We start from the raw sequence: 23,185 nt of genomic DNA, 5'->3' as shown, positions 1-23,185 counted from the left end.
AGCCGCCAACCAGACCATTCATTATTCAGCTTTGCAAATATACTGCTACACTGGCCGCTGGCAACTGCAGTGGAATTGAATTAGAGGAGACAGTTCATTTGTAAAAGGCTGAGGTGTCTGTGACGAGCAGGCTCTGCTGAGTGCTATAAAGTTGACTCCTGAATGGGATTTATGAAAGGACAAGAGAATGGAGGTCACCCGGGGGAGATGCCAGGTCTGCGGGGACCTCTGTCTTCCACCAGGGAAAAGCAAAGTCACAGCTGTGGACTTCACCTTCCTGTCTCTTGTTAGCATGCTGTTTTTCTAAATCTGTCTTCTCCTCAAAATTGAACAGTTACCACCTACCAGCTATTATTTGCTTGGACAACCACCTATATCACCTCTCTGAACCTTGGGGAGCTCATCCAAAAACTGGACTAATAACATGTACCTTGAAGCCTGCTTCTTGAACTTATTCAACGATTGGATTAAAGGCAATGGAATGAGGCCATGTATGTCATGTAACACCCATCACATGGTGAAAACTCCAAAAACACTAGCCTCCCGCTGGGGTTGGGCTTTCTTCAATAGACCAGTCTCTTCTTTCAATGTCAGAGGGATCTTTAGTGAGAAGAAACAAAGGAGCAGTTGGCTTAGTTAGAAAAAACTCTTAAGGAAGGAACTGATCTGTCCTGCACTGACTGGTGGCCCCTGTAAATACAGACAACCCTTCTGAGGGGAAGACAGCATGTAAGCCTGGAGGCCAAAGTTCATTGAGGATGTGGGCTCGAATTGCAGCAAGAGGGGAAAAGATGCTATGTGAGAGGCTCGTCATATCTCTCCACCCAAGCCCCATATGCTCAAGGAGAGCTTCCTTTAATGACTGCTCACTAGCCGATTACAAGGAATTAATTCAGTAGAGAAGATAATCAATAGATGGCCCACTGAGAGTGGTCCATTAAAGTAGAACTGCTCTTCTCTTCAGGTGTGATAAATAGTGCATTTAAAGTATTCAATACTATAATAAAGGTTGTAATTAAGTGAGGCAACTTGGCATCTTAATAACTGCATGCTTGAAAAGATTTAAACTTCAGACTGAGACACAGAGTAACATTCATAATCCCTCGAATGGGTTTCTTTTCTAGAAAGGGAGAAAATAATGGCGGACTGTCCTCCTGAGAAGCTGACAGGGCAGATCTGTCTCCAGATCTTTGCAGAGTTGAAAGTAAGAGGTGACTTTGAGCTCCTGTCACTGAGTCTTTTGTTCTCCGAGTTTCCTGCTAGCTTAATTACTACCATATTCCTAGTGGGAAGAAGAGGGCAAAAGCAGAAGCAAGAAGAGAGGCCTGGGAGAATGCAGGGCAGGGACCCAGTAAGCCCCAGCAGTATGCAAATCATTTAGCAATATACAAAACACTCCAAAAACTGCTTTGTTAGACTTCCCAAGCCAAATCATCTCTATTTCTGTTTTTTCATTATTAAAAGAGAAGTGTTTTCTGCCATCACTTGTCCTCTTACCCTCCCCCATCCTTTGTAGAATCCATGTGTACACACACACACTTATATACACACACACTTAAAATCTCATGTTTTCTATTCCCTGTAGATTTTGAGTAAGTTTTTAAAAAATGTCCTTCAGATATCTGTTATAACTACAGTCTTCTACCTAGGCATTTTCAAAAGAGATACGTCCTGCTAATTTTCACCCCATCCAGGTGATGTGTGTAAATTACTAGACATTTGAAAAATGGATATTGGCATGGTCAAACATCCCCTGAGATAGGTTTGTGAGTCCAAGCAAGAACTCAGCCAAAGAAAGAAAGAGAAGTATCCGTGCTCTCGCTTCTTTCTTTGAGTGCACACTGCCTTTGATCATAATCTATGGACAGTGTTTATAGAAAAATCACATTAACCAGATAGCTTAGTCCTGGGAAACATCCAAGCCCCAGAGACAAAAAGTCCACAGCACAGCTGAGCTCTCTCTGCCCCATGGCCCTCCCTCCAACGTACTGCTGATGTGACCTTCCATTGTTGCAGCTCCAAATTCTGTGCATTATACTTAGAGATCTCTGGGGGACAGTGCAGATTTCATGAATGAAACAAAATACTGTGGAGGCCATAAGGAACGTTTTAAAGCTGCAGATTATGATTAAAGTTTAACTTCACATTAGGTGAAAATATGTTGGTTCACATGCTGGTGAGACGACACTTGTTTGTAAGGGGCAATGCTCTCCCCTGGCTGTCAGGCACACAGTGCTGCCTGGAGATACAGCAGACTTTCTTCCAGCTGCTCTCCTTACCCCCCTGAGTTGAGTCTGGAAGGAGAAGCTGACTCCCAAGGGTGGGTCACCCCTCTTACACATGGCAGAGCTAAACAGAGCCAGTCCTGCAGTTTACACAGATGCTCAGGTCCTGCAATTTTATATCAAGTGTATTGACAGGCTTGTGTATATAGTCCATTTAGCTCTTTAGCACCAAAAATAAAAAGCAGAAGGAGAAGAAGGAGGGGAAAATCAAGACTTAAAAACCAAAAAGCATGCTTCTGGCAGGGCTGGCTTTTTGCAAAGCATTGAATATGACTCAGTCAGGGCTTGGTCTAGTCACACCCCTCGAGGTTTTGCTTTCCTCTTTCTGTGCAAAACTCCCACAAACTAAGTTTCCCACTGATAAGGGGAATTCAGGTGGGGTTCCAGGTTCCACTTGTCCCATCATCTGGGTGTCCTTGCAGTGACTTGAACTTGTATCAGAATTGGCAGGAAATTGCCCTGCACTGGGGTGATGAGTGGCGAGCACTGGGAGTAAAGGAGAGTTGAGTCCATAGGCCTAGGCTGGGGTATGGAAGTGAGAGGCAGCACCTAAATCATGCATGGAGCTCTCAAAGCACTGACACATGGGGCGTCCCCAGAATTTCTGCAGGTAGAGGCCCAGGCAAGTGTAGCCACACAGGTGACATAATACTAATGTTCTCTCCAGAGTGTGAGGTCATAGCTGGGAAGGGCTTAAGGACTGAGCATTGCAGATCCTGCAGCCTCAGTTGCCAGAAGAGACCCTTGGCAGGGGTCACAGTTGTCTGAAGGCTTCTGCTGTCTTGGAAATGACAGCGGTTCAGGCAGCTCCCACAATCCCATCATAATCAGACCTCCTTTTTGCCATCATTGAGCAGATGAGAATCCAAATCCCTGGTGGCCTCATTCATTTGTACAGGTATATATTTATTGAATATTGTGTATGTGCCAGACACTGTGTCAGATGCTGGGGAGAGAGTGCTGAATTAGAAAAACATCAGCCCTATCCTTGTGAAATTTAATGTTTACCCAAGAAGTTAGGACTTTAGTAAATAAAGGAATATTCAATTTTAACTGAATAACTAGACTCGGGGCAATAGTACCATCCTCCAAGAACTTGGCCAAGCACAGCGCTTTTGACAGGTTTTTTAAAGGAACTCAGACTTAGTTTGGAGATGGAAGTGTATGTGTAGAGTCAGAGGGAGTTGAAAAGCCATCTGGTCCCCTTCCGTAGCTCACTGATGAGTACACTGACACACAGAGCCGTGGGGAAAGATGCCCATGGTCACATGGCTTATTGAGCCCACAAGCAGACTGGAGAATATATATCAAACCACATACAAGATGCAAATGTGTATCCTAACACACTCCAATTATAAAACATGCATAATTTTATTAGTGGATAGTGGGAAGTAGAGAAATCCCAAATCACAGTGGCTGTGTTTGTTATACTAGAATGTATTTCTGTACAATGTATGAACCTGAGCAATCCTGGGAATTCCCTTCAAACCAAACGACGAAACTGCATAATAATGACCTGACTCAGGAGTTGCTTGGAAGTTGTCCAACATTTACACACTGGCCCTCCTCCATCAGCTCTTCCCTGCAGCCTCTGTCTTCCTCGGAAAGTGATGTCCAGGTCTCAAAATGAGAGAAGGCCTTTTCTTTACCTCAGTACTTTGTTGGAGACACAGAACACCCATCCAGGCAAAGAAAGTAGGGGAGGATTTTTTATTTCAATCAAGCTAGAATTAAAATGATTTAGAAGAAACTATTACCAGGAAGGACTCAAAGTGTGACCAAAACACGTTTCTGACATACTTCATGAGGACCTGTCTCCCATCCCAGAGGTCCACTGTTCCTGGGCAGTTTGGAAATCCCCTTGAGGGCTGGGCTGCTACTTCTGATGGGAAATATCATCATGCTTCCCCTTGAGGGTTTCCAAAGCCACTCCCAGCCTGGGTGGTTCTGTAAACACACTGTCTTCAAGAGATGATTTAAGCTGAGCATCAGCAAGCTTGTGTGTAGACTCTTTTAATGCACTGGTTAAAATTGGATGATGAAAAGATCCCAATGGAGATGATGCTAGAAGGGATGATTTAAATATTTAAATCATCCAGGTTGTAAAAACTGTGTATTCAAATGATGATGTGGATGACTTCACCCCCTAGTCACCTTCTAACTTCACCCTACCCCAACCCCAAGCCTCACAGTTTCACCGCATTGAAGGAGAGTTGACCCTGGTGAGAAAGAAGCTGTTGGAGTAGGAGGATCTGAGGGACAGCTTTTAGGTTTCTGCCTCCTGTTGTCTGGAGCCCATTGACTGCTCAGGTGATTTTAGCTGCCAGTAAGGGAACTCAACCAAGAAGCTAACCTCTTCCCATTTCCTCTCCCTAAACTCATGAACTAGTGACAATCTAGAGGGTGTGGAAATCAAGTTTTCCAAGAAGTCTGCTTCCCTATTGGGTGCTGGTTACTCCCTTGCATAAACCAATGTTGCTTAATGCACTCAGCTCTGAAAAGGATCTTGCAGCTAAGTCAGAGGCACACAAACACAAAATGTAGAAGACTACTAAATGGGCAAAAAGTATTTCTGGGAGTCCTTTCTAGGGGTCATCACTATCTCTTATTATATTTGAGTCATTTTACAACTCTGTAAATTGTAGGAAATTGAAAATAATGCAAAGTTTTCTTATCTATAAAATGGAAAGCAAATTGAGTCTGTTGGGACGCAGTTGAATTCTGCCATGTAGTGATTCTCCAGATTTTTTTTCTATGTATTTCAGCATAGAACTAACTGGATTCGCATTTGAGCCAGTGACAACATTTCACTGGCTTTTTCATTAATTAACGAGTTAAATAAAATCTTTGACATTTGTTCATTTGATATTTGTCTGAGTGTCATGATTTAAACTATCTAAAAATATTAGCCTTTAAAATAAATGTAAGCCATGTCTCATATAGGACAGCTGTGGAAATATTTCTTAATATGGATTGTGATGATTATATTGTAGGAAGTTGAAGTAAGTCGACCTCTATCAACTGCCTAAGTTGATGGCAGAGAAAAACAGTCTCTCAAATAACTGAAATACTTACTGGAAAGGGCCTGGCAAGTCTTCGAATCCAATAAACAGACTATGTGGTTGAAGGAATCATGTCAAAGGATCAAGAAGTTGGGACTCGAACCCTGGTTTGGATTTCTGGTCATCATTTCCTATGTACTGACCCCAGCTAGTGAGTATTTCCAAAGCAGGTGCCCGACATGACACAACCTTGTGTTCCACTCCCCATCTCAGAATTATGTGACATTTAACCGTTGCCTGTGCAAGAGCCCAAAGTGACATAAGACCTGTCAAGCTATCCAGAGGAGGCTCCTTTTTTGATTAAAAATAAATAATCCAAGACCCAATATAGAAGAAGGGGTCATGATAACTTGACGGGATATAAGCCCCTTTTTTCTCTGTCATTTCAGCTTTACCTTTGTGCACCAATAACAGAAAAATGAGGAAAAGAAGATGTGCAAAAAGCACATAACTTATAAGCTCTTACATTTATTTTTGGTTTGTTCTCACCTGGCTTTCAGAAAATCTACTCACTATGGGGAAATTTTTAAATTTTCACTTTCACTTTCTATGTTCAAACCCAAGGCAGACATTCAATATATAAGATTTACCAAACAGTCAAGTCTATTTTAATTTAACTGTATGTATTTTAAATGTCTGCAAGAATACAATACATGCAAGAAATTAAGCATCTCTGGTGAATAACTGGTAACTTTTTTCACTTTTATTTTTTGCAAACTGTTTTTTTTTTTTTTTTAATGTCCTACAATAAAACTGAGTTACACTGATAACATGAGGGGCCGGGAAATAAAACTAAAAACAGGTAAACTGAATTTAATCCAAAAGTCTATTAGGCAGGCTATTTAAGTTAATAAGAAAGAGACTTACATCCTACATGGGTTACCAACCGTGATGAGCTTTTCCTTTTTTCTTTTTTAATAAAAAAGGGATACTGCAGCAAGTGGTCTCATCAGCTGGACTGTCATCACTGGAGACACTGAGTTTCTAAGTCTGGGGCATAGGTCACGTCTCCATGAGAGTTACACAGTCACATACTCAAGGAAGTGAATCCCAGGGAAATGATTGACATGATGACTCAGAATTTATCATAGATCTATGATTTTTAACTATGAGATAATTCTTTTTGGATCATATTCAGCCTTACAGTTGCTCTCTTCTGGCCAGTTAAAGAGGAGATATCGAAACCTTTCCCACGTTACCAAATTCAGAAAGATGGAGAATTTTTTTTTTCAATTAATGAGAAAATGTCTAGGATTAAAGAAATAACCAATTTGAAACAGACTGATATCTGAATGAAAGCATAAGAGGATTAGCAAAAGATAGAGATTCAGGATGACAACCCCTAAGAAAGGATAGCGACTGAGATATTTTACTATTTCTTAGGAGAAGGGATTAAATTTTAACAACAGAATCATACCGTATATTTTATGTCACCATATGGTCCGCAACTGAGCCTTCAGTAAGGGCTTAAATTCTGTACAAACCGAAACTTCAGGGATGTCTAGTGGGTAAAGCAGTCATTCATATGGAGGACCAAAAAGCCTGACAGCATGGAAAATTGGGAACTTTGAGAATGATCACTGAGCCCTGGATCTCAAGTCCCTAAGCCAGAGGAAAACAGTTCACCTCTGAATACCTCCCTTCACCCAGTCCCCTGTAATATGCACAGATGAAGCTACAGCCTCTCCAAGCAGGAACAGCATAGTTGAGGTACAAGGTAACTTCCTTGGGCATGGAAATTCCATGGCTGATACCAGGTTGACTCCCAAGCCAGTCTCATCTGGATCAGTTCCACAAGTAATAGAAAGAGACAACTGTGTAACACAGCGCAAGTGGTACTAACAACAATGATAAAGGAATGCACCAAAAATAATCTAAAGACAGAGAGCACTGCTTTGAAAATGTACAGTATGCCTTGAAAGGGTATTTCTTCCCTTTCATTTCTGAAAGAGGTATTTGATATAGAGAGGAAACAACGATCACACATTGAAAGATCAAGAGAAAATATGTAAAGAAATGGGCAGTAGAAGGAAATGGGACCCACAGTATCGGCAGAGGCCTGCTATGCAGCAAGGGACTTCCTCCTCTGGCCAATAGGATAGTGACCAATTGGCCATCTTTGGCAGAAGCTGACAGTGTGCTACTTCTTCCACAAGCACTTGAGTGAAAGACTCTGAGTTTTCCCTGAACTCACAGACAGGATGAGGGATGGGGAGATCCTGGAGCTATCTGGGGACAAGTCAGGGAGTAACTCTTCCATTTCTCTTAGACTGAATTGTGACATGGCCTGGATAAACATCTTTTCATCTAGCAACTTTGGCTGTTCTCCTATGGTATACAGTTCTGCTCAATTTACAATGGTATTAGGTCCTGATAACTTATGGTAAGATGAAAATATCATAAGTCAAAATTAATTTCATCCACCTAACCTACCAAGCATGATAACTTAGCAACATAATACACTGCAGAGTACCAGTTGCTTACCTGTGTGATCGCGTGGCTGATTGAGAGCTGCAGCTTACTGCCACTGCCCTTCTCCACAAGAGAGCATGACACTGCATATTGCTATCATGAGAAAACATCAAAATTCAAACTATGGTTTCCTCAGATTGCATATCACTTTCACACCATTCTACAACTGAAAATTTTTAAGTCAAACCATCTATGACTTATAGTCAGGGACTACCTGCATTCTATTGCCACTCATAAATTATATAGTGAAATAATCCCTTCATATATGAAACATCTTATATGTGTATCAAACTGTATGAAATTGAAAAATTCTGTGAGCTTTCTAGTGCCCACTTTCATATAAGGATTTGGGAAGACAAAGCAGTATCAATTTCAGGAAAGCAATAAAATTCATGAATTTTAATGGTATTTTTACTATTGTCCAGTAATTCCACTTTTAGAAACCTATCCCAAGGAAATAAGACTAAATGCAAAGATCTAGGCACAAAGATGTTTATTGGCAAATTACTCTTAAAGCTAAAAAATGCTAGCAACCTAAATGCCCTCAAATTGGGAATTTGTTAAGTATTTTATGAAAATCCACACTATAGGCACAAAGAAACCATTAAATAATGGTTGTCAAAAGCTTTTTAAAATATCACTGGGAAACTGGGCATGGTGGAGCACACCTGTAATCCCAGCAGCTCAGGAGGGTGAAGCAGGAGGATCACAAGTTCAAGACCAGCCTTAACAACTTAGGGAGACCCTGTCTCAAAATTAAAAATACAAAAAGCTAGGGTATGGTTCAGAGGTTAAGCTACCCTGGGTTAAATTCCTGGAACAAAAAAAAAATCACCAGGATATTTCTATGATACAATTTTTAAGAAGAAAAAAAAACAAGCTAGAAAAAGTTTCTATTCAATATAAACTTCCAGCTATATCAAATAATATGCATTATACATGGAAATGGGAAAAAGATAAAAAATTATTATCTCTGAGTAATAAGATTATGGTTTTTAAAATCCCATTTCCTTTACTTTTTTTATATTTGATTTTTCCAAGTTACTATAAGTAAGCAATAAAAAAGAAATGTGTGTGTGTGCCCACGTGTGTGCTGGTGCAGGTATATTTCCATGTACACTTTTGCACACATGTATTTATATTCGGTGCTTTGACAAGAAAGCAGTTCTGGCCTTACAAAATGGCTGTGTCGTGTATTACAAGCTCAATATTCTTATTACTTTTCTAGCTTGAAGAATGATTGTAGATATATTTGGTCTATTCCTTTTATCCCTTTTCCCCATAAACCCCCACCCTCACATGCTCATACAACACACACACACACACACACACACACACACACCATTAAAATCTTTGCGGACTGAGACCTGAGATCCAAAGGGATAAGGTTTATGAAATTCTCTCTTTAATTGTGTTCCTGGTCTCTCCCTTCCTCCCTGCCTTTCCCCTTCACTCTCCTCATTGTCGTTTCTCCAGGCAGGTGTCTGTGGCTAGAGGAGAATGAGGAAGACAGGGTGGGGGAGGGGAGAGCAGGGCCAGCAGATTCCCTTGGCAGGAGCAGACGGTGAGCCCAAGGCTGCTGAGCGGGGCTGGGCTGGTTGGAGACGGGCTGGGAGGCCCGCTGAAGCGGTTTGGAGCAGCTGAGACAACCATTTGGAGCCGCAGTAGGCTCCGCAGCAGGGAGGACCAGCGTTCCAGGGAGGCTGACTGTCAGGAAGGCCCAGGGCCAAGGCGCAGGGCGCAGCCTGCGGGCCTGTCCTTGTTGGTGCGCCAGCACACTCAGGAGCAGCCAGGGTTGTTCTTTTTCTGCGGTCTGTGTGTAGAGGCAGCTATTTCCTCTCTCCTTTCCCAATATCATGACTTTGGATAAAACGGAGGACGCAGATTCCTATGCCTGGGGAATTGGCTGTTGTATAAGTGAGGCAGGCTGGGTGTGATGAAATGCAGAGCCAGGACAGCAGTGTGCTGGGGACTGTGCTCTCCGAAGAGGTCCAGCTTTGCACTTGCCTGTCAGCACTTTCGCCCAGTAGGTATGAGGCCAAGGGTTGCAATGCTTCCAAGTTTTCCAGAGAAAAAAATCCAGAGGAGTTCTGCATTCTTAGGGGTGTGTGTGTGTGTGTGTGTGAGAGAGAGAGAGAGAGAGAGAGACAGAGACAGACAGAGAGAGAGAGAGAGAGAGAGAGAGAGAGAGAGAAACAGCTTAGTCTTTAAAATACTGGCTCAATTTAAAAAAATAAAATAAACACTGTGTATGCCAAATATAACATGTCTTCTGGCTGGATCTAAGGCCTGGACCCCTGGTTTGGGACTTTGAAATAAAACCAAATTAGACTGACTCCCCTGCCTTTGTGGTTGATAAGAAACGTTATCTCTTATAAAGAGACACATATTTTGTTTTTGTTATGTACAGAACATTACTGGAGATACCATAAGGGATCCATGATAAATATTAAGTTGTTCCCTGCCTTCCGGGAGCTTAAATATTATTGAAGCAATAATATTTTCACTCAGGAAAGTTACATAACAGTGTTGTGTAGGATTCTGATATCAAGACAGTAGATCAGATCCACCAAAGTCACCTTAAAAAGAAGGAATGGGGCCGGGGTTGTGGCTCAGTGGTAGAACACTTGCCTAGCATGTGGGTTCAGTTCTCAGCACCGCATACAAATAAATAAAACAAAGGTCCATTGACAACTAAAAAAAATTTTTAAATAAAAAAATGAGTGGCTTTTAAATCTATAGCAAAACCCCAATGTAGTAAAAACAGTGTGTGGAAGTAGCTAAGGCACTGTTCACCCTCATATCCCCGGCACTTGGCTTTAATAGAAGATGTTCAACACATTTCTTGAATAAAAGGATAAAATGAATGAGTTGTAGGATACAAAAAGGCAATCTTGTGAGCTTAGACAACTGAGGACATAGAAAGGCAAATCTTTTTTATTTTTTATTCAATGGAGAAACACAGAATTTGGGGAACGGAGCTTTTGGCCACTGGTCCCCATTGCTGCTAGGGAGCTGGATATGTAACCAGTTCTCACTGTAACCTATATTACAATTCACAAGCTATTTGCCTTCTGTGCTGAAATGTCTGGTGAACCTCCTAATGATCAATTAAGCTTCGCTGACATTTGGATACAGGGAGAAAGAGACCTGGATAGGGGACCTATTCTCTGCTCTCGTGAATGGCCCAATGTCTCTCCATAATGAGCATTCTGCTTCACACATCAGTGTTTGGATTGTTTGGTAATCAGCCTTCAGACTCCCTGACTTGGATGCCACTCTTTGGGATTCTGTCTTGGTACCAGCAATCCACCTCCTTTTCAGGGGTCTGATTTGTTCTCCCTTTACTGCTGCAACCATCCCCACCAACTAAGACTAAAGGAAGGTGGCTGACAGAATGCACAGCTGAAGATGACAGGTAGTTAAAGGAAGCTCAGAGAAAGGAATTCCGGGGTGCGGTCATTAAAACGGAACTGGTTTTGAAAATATGGAGAAGACAGGAAAAAGCTGTTGCAGAGGTGGTGATAAAATCCACTCATAGTACCAGAAAGTTGTTTTTTGTTTTTTTGTTTTTTTGAGGAAAGGAGAGAGAAAGTTAGTGAGGTCAACCTGAAAGCCAGGATGAAGGACTTAGACTTTATCCAACAAACAGATCAGGGATATACTAAAGGTCTGAGGGAAAGAATGACAGGGTGAAATTGATGTTTTATCTAGATCCTTTGATACGAGGAAGAAGGGCTTCATTGCATCTCATTATTGTTCAGAATTAACAAATCAATACTGAAGGGCTTTGTGGGAGTTGATGAGGGCCCTCCCCAAGGATGTGAGCTGACTGTAATGCCCTGAGCTCACTGTCTGCAGTAGACAGGTGGACAATCCTGGAACACAATGGCCCCTGGACTGCCAGATCAAGTTCAGACAGGAAGAAGGCAACATGAGATATACCACAGTGAAAACAGACCCCGTCATTATTAATAGTCTACCTCTGTTGACTTGATGAAGCCAAAGCTTAAGGTTTTGTTTTTGTTGTGGACAACATTTCCAACACAGCCATTTTCAAATCCTTAGAAACGCCACCCCCCACACACCCCCAGCCTTTGGTGATGCCAGGATACCAAAGTTGTAATCATACAACTCCCAAAGTTTTTAAAGTGAGAGACAACTTCCATGGACCTCCTGGTCACAGCCTCATGAAGAATTCTGGGTGAGCCACAGAGACAGGCACTCATAAGGACACTTATGAGTGGGAAACTTGTACAAGTCACAGATATTTGGAGCTGTAGTTTTCAGTCCTGAACCCTGAACCCACTCTTTACACCCGCAGTCATCTAGAATTCCAATTCACGAAATGGATGAAAGTGTTGAGGCATTGAATAAAGAGTACGAGGGAGTCCATTCTGATGGGCTTTTGCCCACCGTCCTTTCCACAACTAACACATCTCCTCCTCTGTGTCACTTTTGCTTAAGATCAAGGCTCTCTAGGATACATGTGAAGCCATCTGGGCTAGATGGTGGACCTGCAGGACAAAACTCAGTTTAGCTATGGCCCGGAGTAGTAATAACAATTATAATCACACCGTTAGGTAACATTTATCTTGTACTTGCCCAAGATTATTTTAAGTACTTTATAAGGAGGAATTCATTGAATTCCCATAACAACCCATGAGATCAGGAGCCATTACTACTCCTCTTTTACAGATGAGGAGGCCAAGGTCAAAGGGGATGCAGCACCTTTCCCATGCTAGTCAGTGGTAAAGCCAGACTTTGATCCCAGGAAGATGGATTTCGGAACCAGCCTTCTGAATACTACAGTCTAATTAGTTCTGCCTCATTACCTTGGTTGAATTATTCAATGTGCAGGATTTGTGCACGAGTGTCTAATTTTAGTTTTCTCCCCTTTCTCTATAAAGAAAGGAATGGGCAAAGGAGCCAATCAGGGTTCACAAGGGTCCAGACACAAGGCCAGGCTTCTTCTGCCCCTCTTTGCAACAATGGAAAACAAATGACTCCTCTAATAGCATCAGAGCAATCTGACATCGGTGCTGTGTGTTTCACAGGAGGACGGAATGCAGCACTGAAGCATAGCTATAAATATCAGAGTTAATGAGGGAGGACTCCTGGAGACCTAAATGAATCCATTTTATGGGTTTGTCATACATCAGGTTAATATGATTCTGACAAATAATTATATTGAAAACTGGACAGGGACTAAGAATGTTGTTATTTCTTTTGAATGTTCCAGCAGAGTCTTCTGGCCAATTAAAGGGTGATGATACCAGCACTGAAGTGCACAGCAAAACTATTACAATTTGTGGCATTTAGACAAAGGAGCTTACAGCCTGCACCCACCCTGGCATGGGTGATGGGATTGTCATTGTCTGATTCCTTAATGGGCAGAACAATTTCTTCATATAGATATGGTACAGTTAAACCTGGTGTGGATGCAGAAAGAGAGGGATAAAGGAAGAATAGAATATTAATGTGTACTTTCTTTTTTTTTTTTTAACATCGATTATAAGGTTTTTCATGTGGAAGGACATATAGATTGGGTGAGTCCTGGAAACAGGTTTTCAGTTTGAATATGTCAAGCCATTATGGCAACTTCTTGTTTGGCTTGAAGGATGACTTATTCTCTCTTGGGTTAATTACAGTGGCCTCCTAGGGCAAAGGGCTTCTTACTGAAGGGAAAAAAAAGGGGGGGGGGGGAGAGAGAGAGAGAGACTGTGTAGCTGTGACATTTGCCATCATGTAAGTGGGTTGTCCTGAAGTCCTGGAACTGTGTTCCAGTGGGGACAAGCAGGCATACACAGAAAGAACTGACCTCAGGGGAGACATTCAAGTTCATGGGCCTCTCTTCATCCAAGGGGCTTCTCTCTAGCTAAACGGGCTATTCACTGCACATGCCCATTGTCCCAAGGGAGGTGCAGAGGGACTAAAATTGAGCCTTTGCTCTGTTCAGCTGTCCTCACCATCTGAAAAACAGGGGACGTTTTCTGGTTTGCACGAGGGTGCCATCTGGGTTAGCAGTGGCCCTCAGCTCATCAGCATGGTCAGAACCTACTGCTTGGGCTGCTACAGCAACTTAAAGACACAGCAGTCATTTGTCCTTCTAGTGCTCTCAAGCAACTTCCATGTGCGCTCTGTTTTCTTCAGCCTGATCACACTCTATCTCCTCGCATATGGCATAAAGAAAGTGAAATAGGAGACAGAGTCGTGGCTACACTCAAACAAAATCCCATTTGGCCTTGACTATACTCTTTTCATCAATAAGATCCTCCACCACCCCCACCCCCACCCTCCACTTTAGTATTTTATTTCCCTCCCCAGTAACTTTTAAGCTAGGAAATGCAAGTGAGGTGTCTCTCCAACTGTCCACACAAAGCCCTCTCCTCAAGACCCCAGTCGATCTGGACCTTCAGCAAAGCAAGATTTAGAGAACTGTTTTGGCAAAAAAGCAACTCAGATGCTGTTTCTCATCAATTGATCAGTCAAAACTAAAAGTACAGATTCAATATGGAGTTCTTCTTTATAACGCCCTCTAAAGCAGTTCTGTGCTAGCTTGTTTGGCTAAATTCATATTCAGATTAAGTGTATTAACTTCCAGGAGAAAGCAAGCCAGAATAAATTGCCATGAGGAAAGTCTCAATTCTTGAGGACAGCTGCTACCTTCACCCATCCTAAAAGTTGCCAACAGTGTGGGAGATTTTAGATTTTAGAGTCACTGAACTCTGGTCCAGGGACCCTCTGTCAGGGTTCTCCATTCCCAGGTGGATCTCAGGCACTTCCTGCCACCCCTCAATCTGAGCAAAAGGCCCTTGGCTTGAGGAAATCCTCCAAGAAAACAGAGAAAGACCAACTGAAGCTCAGTCCTCAAACCTAGTATTTGGAGAAAATGATGTTCTTTTTTCCTTTCTAATCTCAAAAAAGGATAACATACCAGGCATGGTGGTGCACACCTGTGATCCCAGCATCTTCAGAGGCTGAGACAGGAGAATGGCAAGTTCAAAGACAGCTCCAGCAATTTAACGAGGCCCTGAGCAACTTAGAGAGAGCTTGACTCAAAATAAAATATAAAAAAAGGAGCTGGAGATGTGGCTCAGTGGTTAAGCACCCTGGGGTTCAATCTGTGGTACAGAAGAAAAAGGAGGAAGAGGAAGAGGAAGAAGAAAAAGGAGAAGAAGGAAAAGAAGAAAAAGAAAGGATAATGCCATTTACATTCCCGAAAAGCAGATACATAACATAAGATAAAATTATTTTTTTCCAGATAAGCCTCCTGCTGGGTTCCCCAGCCAACTTTCTGCATCTCGTAAAATAAGCACAATTCCCATTCATCCCCCCAGCTCCAAATTCATCATTACTTGGCTCTGGACAAATGGGCAGGTGGTGCTGCACAACAGGGCTTGGATGAGCTCCTTTTTCCTTCCTGGACGGAAGAAGTAGGATTAACTTAAAATCTTTTCCATTAGCGAATGACAGAGCAGACAACTGGCAGGTTAGTGTGAATTTCATCCTGGGAGAAAGTAGGGATGTGATTATTAGAATAGTCTTGCTGTCTACATAAGGTTAAGTCTGGAATCTTCCATACTGGTCGCTGTCTCTTTTGTGGGTGGTCCAGACTGGCTTTGTTAGATGCAAACCAGCAACTACAAATATGTAAGTGTGTGAGGGGGTAAGGTCTGCGTGTGGGCACCTTGAAGGGCGATAATGCAAGTGTCTTGAAGATGGATCTCTGATCAGAAATACCTACTATAAAGGATTGCTTATTTGGGATTTTGTTTCCTTTGAAATACTGAATATTTGAGAGACTTCACTGAAGAAGTCTCAGGAAAAGGAGATAAACAAATGTAGATTTTCTATAAAGTTAATAGTGCTCCAATCCTCCACTTGGTTGAGCCTTTGTGAGCACTGAGAGTTGCTAGGAGTTGTAGAGTGTCCTAGATGGGCAGGGGCAGCCGGGCTGTACTTAGAAAGTATTTGTGTTCAAGAATACACTAATTTTAAAGCTGTTGAAGCTTTTCTGTATAAGCACACACATTTAGTTGCCAGATGCTTGTGTAGCTAAGAGGTGGTCATGAAATGACAGTGTCTGAGGAATGATCCCCCCCTTTTTTTTAACATCTGCAAGCCCCAAGGCATGGTCTGGAGCTGTGAAGAGGAGAAAAGGGTTCTGCTCTTCAGGTCAATGTCAAGTGCAAAGTTTCCCTGGGGAACATTGGTCAGTGTCACCATTAGAAAGGGTGTCTCCTCCTCAGTAGGATTCAGAACTTTCTGTCTCTAATAATTAATGATGGTCCTAAGGGCTTATCTATGCTTGAGGGTATAATGCATGGGACTCAGTGATTATCTCTCTATCAGATGACCTTGAATAGTGAGGAGACAAACTCATAGAGATAGCCCCCATAGAGAACATCACAGATAGGCCTGACCTTGGAATAACAAGTTCATCCTGAAGTATTCCAAAAGTCCCTATTGACACTATTTCCTGGGACAAGGATGGGATGGATCCTTGGCTAGGACAATTCTAGATGGAGAGTGGATTTTCTTAGGTGGCACCTACATATGAAACTGCTAAGTTAGAATTTGTAAAGGTCCTAAGATTTTATCTTATTTGAAAGCTAACAAGTTAGCTGTATATCATATATATATATATATATATATATATATAGAGAGAGAGAGAGAGAGAGAGAGAGACATATGTATTTTTATTTATATGTAAATTTATATTATTTGTGCAATTTTATATATAGATTTGGATATTTAAATATCCAAATTTGTCTATATGTATATGTGTATGTATGTGTGTACATATATCCAGAAAACATGAGACCTCTGGGTTGGAGACAAAGACAATTTATTACTCTAAGCAAAAGCAGCAGGTCAGAGCAATATCCCCACAGGGTCCTGCAGTGAGGGCCAAATGACCCCTAGAGATGTGTTTGCATGCATTACTGGAGAAGGACTCCATAATTAGAAAGATTTGATCTTATAAATCAGTGCTAGTGACCTGTACAACCTCCATCTAGAGAGAGAAAAAACATTATCTTTACTCTGAAGTTTAAACTAGTCTTCTTTGTATAGAGAAAGGGGAGGTTTTTATTTTTACTGCCTTGGAATGTCTCCAGGGAGGGAGGTGTGTCTGAGTCTAGAATATCTCCTTATACAAACATTTTAGATTTGACTGTAAATGTCTTTGCTCAGAGGACCCTGACCATGAAGAAATGTAAGATATTCGTGAAGAATGGTCTCCCAACAAAAACATGTATGTGCAATAAAAATACCCTGTTCCCATCCATTTAGATATACTCAACACTTCAGGAACATTTTATAGAATTATGTTGCTAGTGGTAGTAAAAGTATTATAATATAAAAGGCACATATTAAAGACATTAGCATCTCAAGACATTAGCTTCTTTTCTCAATGATAGCCATTATTAATATTTCTTTGTGTATTACTCCAGAAATATGACATACATACCCAATGATAGATTTATAGTTTTTTAAAAGAATATGTAAACATATTGTACGTATCTTCCTTTTAAAAATTTGACAGTACACTGACAGACATTTGCCTAACAGCACATGGAGTTCTAATTCATTTCTTCAATGGGCTTGTTGTACAGCAGTTCCATGACTTATTTAATAATTTCATATTTTTTGACCAGCCTGCCACACCATTGATAACTACTTCTAGCTATTTGCTATTGCAATAAAATTTTGTTGTTGAGTAGTGCTTTAATCCCAGATACCTCTCTTGCTTCAGCTGCTCACCAAACCTCAGGGCTTTTGTACTTCAGATTTCTCAGTAGTCTCCTACATTGCCCTGTCCTCCTGGAGCTCAGAAGCAAATGACCTGGGGTCACCTGGTTTCTACCTTGACTCTCTCAGAGCTTTTTCACCAAAACAGTACTCTTGCCCCTTGGGGTCTGCATTCCTGAGTTCTCATCACTAAATGTTTCAGGTACTTGATTACTGCACAGGGAGGAACAGCATGGAACTGTAAGCTAAAAGAGGCTACAGATACACCGAAGGGGCAGACATACTCCTTCATCTTTCCAGAAAGGGGAAACGATTTAGAATTGTCAGAAATTTAATAAAAAATTGATAAGTATATGAACCTAGTTTTCTAAATTATAAAATATAAGTCATGATTCTATTTGTTCCATGACAACTTAAAAAGTGGGTAATTTTTCATGAATATAGAAAATAAATAACAATCATTATAACACCCAAGTAATTGTCTCTACCACACCCCCCAATAATAATATTATCCCCTTGTGCCAATGGATGGGATGCAGTATTGGAAGTGGAGGAGGCTGGAGAGGATGGAGGGTAGGAAGAAAAGATCCAGATGGAAGAGGTGGAAAAATGTCAGAGAGAAATTTCCCTTGTGTTCCAATTTGCCAGGAGCTGCTTCTGCCTGGAGCTCCAGTAAGAGAAACTATTCAGAAAGGAGGCCAGAGAGGAAAAAAAAAAAACTCCTTTGTGAGGTTTTCCAGGGGTATACATGTCTGAAAAGCTGATTGTGTCTCTTCCCAATTGTGCAGGTCCACATCCACAATCAGCACAAAGACTGAGATGATAAAACCCACATCACAAGGTTTCCAGGATCCGGGTTTCTTTTTTAAGACAAAGTTGTTTGATTCACCACCACCCCCTCCCGTGCTGAGGATGGAACCCAAGGCCTTATAGACACTAGGCAAGTACTCTACCATGAAGCTACAGCCCCAGCAACAAGCTTGTTTGAAATAATTCCCCTCTGTCATGCTCCTGTGCTTTACTGTCAGATGGAGAAACAAAGGCAGATGTCAGCTTCCAGTTTTTATCATCAACCCTTTAGGGAAATTGAGCTAAACTACATTTGCCCTAGAGGAACAGCTCTCTATATGGTTCTACTATATTTTGTATACAACCAACCATTTTTCAATCAGATGGAGGTTTTCCTACTTTCATTCATCCTAATGCTCCCTTTCTGCACAGTCAGTCAGATTGGCTGAGCAGAAGAGCCAGCTTGTTCATCAGTGTCTGGAAATGCCAGATGTACTGTTTTTAAGCCTGGCATGCATTTTACTGAATTTGGCCAGGATTCCATTCACAGATCTGCCCAGGGAGTGGGCCAGGTGCTACACCTGGGCTGCCGACTCCTAGGTGGTTTGAACCTTGAGTTGGACTGTGAGCGCAGGAACTTTCTTGCTCACCTCTACCTGCAGTGAACTGGCACAGATTGTGGAAAGAGCATAGATCTTAGAGCCAATCTCTAGCAACATTCCTTACTAGCTCTGACTTCATTTCTCTCAGTTGGCACTTGGTGCATGCCAGCTATCATTTCGAACATTCCATGTTGTTTGTTGGTGTTGTTTTTGGTAGTGGTAGAGATGGAGTCTAGGACCTTCCACATGTTAGACAAGAGCATGACCACGGAGCTATACCCCAGTCCCCAATTTTAACATTAGTATCCAAAGGCCACTAGCATTAAGACATTACTATCCTATAGTCACTTGCTATGCATAATGCATCCGCAGATTAGTGCTTCTGTGTCACCTGGGAGCTTGTTAGAAATACAGAATCTTAGGCCCCAGTTCAGACCCACTGGATCAGAATGTGCATTTTAGTAAGATGCCCTGGAGGTTTTTACACAATGTTGAAGAGGCACTGCCATCTATTTGACACTTCCTGGCTCCCTGAGAGGGCCCATCCACCAACTATGCTTAATTCAAACGGACAATGTCTGCTAGTGTTCTTGTGATGAACAGTTTCCCTACAACTCAAATCTAGGCACATGGCCAAATCAGATATGAATTCTCTTAATGGGAAAAATAAAGCAGAATATTTGACATTGAGCTTTACTATCACTGTTAACTCCTATTTCATATCCATTTTTGCTTCCATGCATCTGGAAATGATGGAGGATTATTTTAAAATAGTCCACCTCTCCAACCCCTTTGCTTCAGTCCTGGGTAAGGCTATATGGTAGCTATTTATAAACTTCTCTGCCAAAATATTTCTTTTAAGAGCAAAACATTCCCTAGTAGACACTGTGGGAATCTGCCTCCTTCCCACCCTGCTTCTGAGATCAATCACTGCACCATTGGAGCTGGTCCATGCAGCAACCCGGCCTTACCCCCTCAGCGAATGCTACAGGCCCTGCCTTTCAATGCCCATTTCTTTCAGCTGCACATGCAGGACACCAGGCCAATTGCAACAGCAATTTCCGAATGTGACCTGCAATGCATACTTGCCAGAGAACAGCAACTTCATCAGGACTGACTTAATGAGAGGCAGAGACAGCTGCTGCTGCTAAAACCTCGGTTTCCTGATCCCAGACCTCTGGTTGCCGCATGTGATGCCATGGAGATCCTGTTTGGCAACAGCAATGCCCCCGAATTGTGAGCAGTAGTTCTGGATGGTTGTGCAAAGAGAGATCAGTTCATGCTCATTTTTGGTAATAATTTTCTATTTTTTCCTATTTTCTATTCTAAAAAATTATATGTCTACTGTGTGAAATTTTCAGCAAGAATGACTATCATCAAGTACCCTTGATCAGGAGCTATAGTTTCTGGGGTCCATGGAATAGCTCTGGAGACCACTGGGATCAAGGGAAGGGCCAGTAGTGGATTTGTTATCTGGGATTTGGTCATTTGCAAGAACTACAAAGCCAACTCAAACAGGCTCAAGTTAGCTTAGTCACTGGGGAAAAATGCTGGTGGCTCTCTGGTAAAAGAAAAAAGTTGCGAAACAGGACTTTAGGGACCATAATGGGGGTGTTAATGCTTCCAGAAACTTTCCTCCTTGTTTCTTATGTGTGTGTATCTATATTATACCATACTCACCCACACACCAGTGTGTTTATGTGAGCTAGATCACAATGAAAGCTCACTATATGCTGACATGCTGATGTCCTTTGTGCCACCAGAGAAGACACCTACAAGTAGCTCTTTGCCTCATATTTCCTGTGCTATGACCTTAAGGGGTCAACAAGTATTGCCTAGGAACTGGATTTAAGTTAGCAAGGTAAAAAAAATCGTTTTTAATTTTTATAGAATTGTGAAAGAGCATACAAGAACTGCTATAAGACAGGACCATTTGTAGCCTGCAGAGCATAAAATATTTACTTTCTGATTCTTTACAAGAAAATTATGTCTGAAAAATGTGTGACAGCCTTGCCCACCTCCTCCACCAATTCCAGCAGATATGTCCTGAGAAGGCATGAGCATCCCAGAGACAGTCAGTGTGGCAAGGGAGACTGAGCACTCTGGCCAGGCTTATGTCCTGTGACTCCTGGGTACTGGCTGCATGGGTGGATGACCTGCACAGGTTTATGTCCCTGAACTTAGAAGGTCCCTGTGCCTGGTCCCTCTGCTGTCGCCATCTTGGAATTCTTAGTAACACTTGAACAAGGGCCCCGCGTCTGTCTTTTGCACTCAGCTCCAGGTTTTCTGTAGCCAGTCCTGTGACTCTCTTCTTCAGACGGCTTGATCTCAACAAGTAAGGATCTTTATCTCTTCTGATTGTTCAGTTTCCTCATCTGTGAAATAAAATTTCTCATGGTTGAAGAGTGAATGAGATTTTTATGTTAAGGGATGGCTCTGAGGGAGTGAGTTCTCTGCAGAGAAAGCTTCCCTCCTTCCGTAAACACCCAGGTGCTTCCTCTTTCCTGAGGAGATGGACTTGGGGTACCCACTGGGGAAAGAAGACTGTGAGCCAAAATTTGAAAAATTAAATGGCTAGGTAACCCAACTGGACAGTATTCTTATCCCATCACAGGCCATGAGCTGGTCAGAAGAGAAGTTGAAGAGGAGGGAAGGGCTAGTTGGTTGTTTTGGCTTCTAGTGATTAAGAGTCTGTGGGAAAGGACCTTAAAAATCTCATTCTCTTGTTTGATTTGTGAGAATACGGAGGCCCATAAATATCAAAAACCTTGCCCAAGGTCACAAAGCAGTGAGCCACGGAGCTCTCCTCCAACCCAGGACCTCTGGGGCTAAATCCAGCAGGCTTTGGACTAATTGCATGCGTATTCACTCTCACCTTGGAAACTGCAAGTGGTCTGACTTAAATATAAGGCTTGGGAATTAGTATCCATTTGTTGTGGAACAAATTGTCCTTCCTCCATTTGCTTTTGCTCCTCTCCTCTTTAAACTTCTTTCCTACACTTTCTTCAAACTTCTCCCTCACTCTTTCTTCTTCTGCACTTCCAATTCAACGAAATCAGGTTTTTATTTTCTTTTTTTTTAATAACATTTTTATATCACTTTATAATTGTTGAAATATCATTTTTTTAGAGAGAGAGAGAGAGAGGGAGAGAGAGAGAGAAAGAATTTTCTAATATTTATTTTTTAGTTATCGGCGGACACAACATCCTTGTATGTGGTGCTGAGGATCGAACCCGGGCCGCACGCGTGCCAGGCGAGTGCGCTACCGCTTGAGCCACATCCCAGCCCAGGTTTTTATTTTCTTAGGGGGCTACGCAAGCATCAAGGGTGCTGTGAGCCCTAATGAATAATCTCTCTGTGCAGAAGCCCATGGATCTGCTAAGAGCCAGATGCCCTAAATACACCCCAGTACTTAATGGAACCTGGATGGAAATTTCATTTTCTCCACATAATGACAAGGCTCTAAAATGTTCAATGTTCTTTGAGTCTTGTTAAAGTGAAATAATTCTCTTCTTATTGACTCAAAGATTTTCTGCCTACCTATATACCTAAAGGCTTTTTTTGTAATTCTCACCAGGATTTTTTATTTTTTAGATGCAAAATTGTCTTCTATCCCACAGCAAGCTTTAATTCTGTGAGGACAATCTGTTTCTCCTGGCAACATTGAGGCTACTAGAGGAACAGGGGTCAGCTGGGAAGTTTGAAGAGAAGCCTTGGTAATCTGTTAAACAAAGCTGGGAATTCTCTGAAGAGTGTTTAGCAAAGATACTACAGTTTGAAGTGAATAGGAATGGTTTTGTTCACAGGCTCTGCCTTTCTGTTGGATTCAAAGAGTATTCAGGCCCAGAAAAGAACATCAGTGCCTTTCTTGAAAATTAAACACACATACAAGTCTTTCTTTCTCCCCACACTACTCAACTGTGGAAAAGTTCATCATGCCTGAAAATATGTATCTTTGCCTTTGATCCAAAGCAAGTGCTATATGGGAATAAAGATGTCATATTGTCTGTCTTTGATAAAATGAATTGCCAAGGATTTCGCTTCAGCAAGACCAACAAAAGACCCAAATGATCATGTAGAGTGAGGTTTCAGTTTGGGCTGTGGATCAGAAGGTAGGGGTCCTGCATCCCATTGATTCTCAGCTTTATTACTAGCCCACGTTTGTGACCTCAGGCGAGGCACTTAAGCTCTTTGTACCTTTTATTTCTCCATTTGAGAA

General features: G+C 41.9%; 1 long non-coding RNA gene across 2 annotated transcripts in view; it reads left to right on the top strand.

The window, feature by feature from the left end:
- Nucleotides 1-19,992: 19,992 nt before the first annotated feature.
- LOC308653910 overlaps nucleotides 19,993-23,185 on the top strand; it is a 65,836-nt gene continuing 62,643 nt past the window's right edge. For both annotated transcript variants that reach the window (XR_014023133.1, XR_014023134.1), the window contains exon 1: nucleotides 19,993-20,258. This is a non-coding gene — a long non-coding RNA (uncharacterized lncRNA). The remainder of the gene's footprint in view (nucleotides 20,259-23,185) is intronic.

The sequence above is a fragment of the Spermophilus citellus genome, assembly GCF_964194105.1.
Source record: "Spermophilus citellus genome assembly, chromosome: 7".
Classification (NCBI taxonomy): Eukaryota; Metazoa; Chordata; class Mammalia; order Rodentia; family Sciuridae; genus Spermophilus; species Spermophilus citellus.
This window is presented reverse-complemented; position numbering and strand designations above follow the sequence as displayed.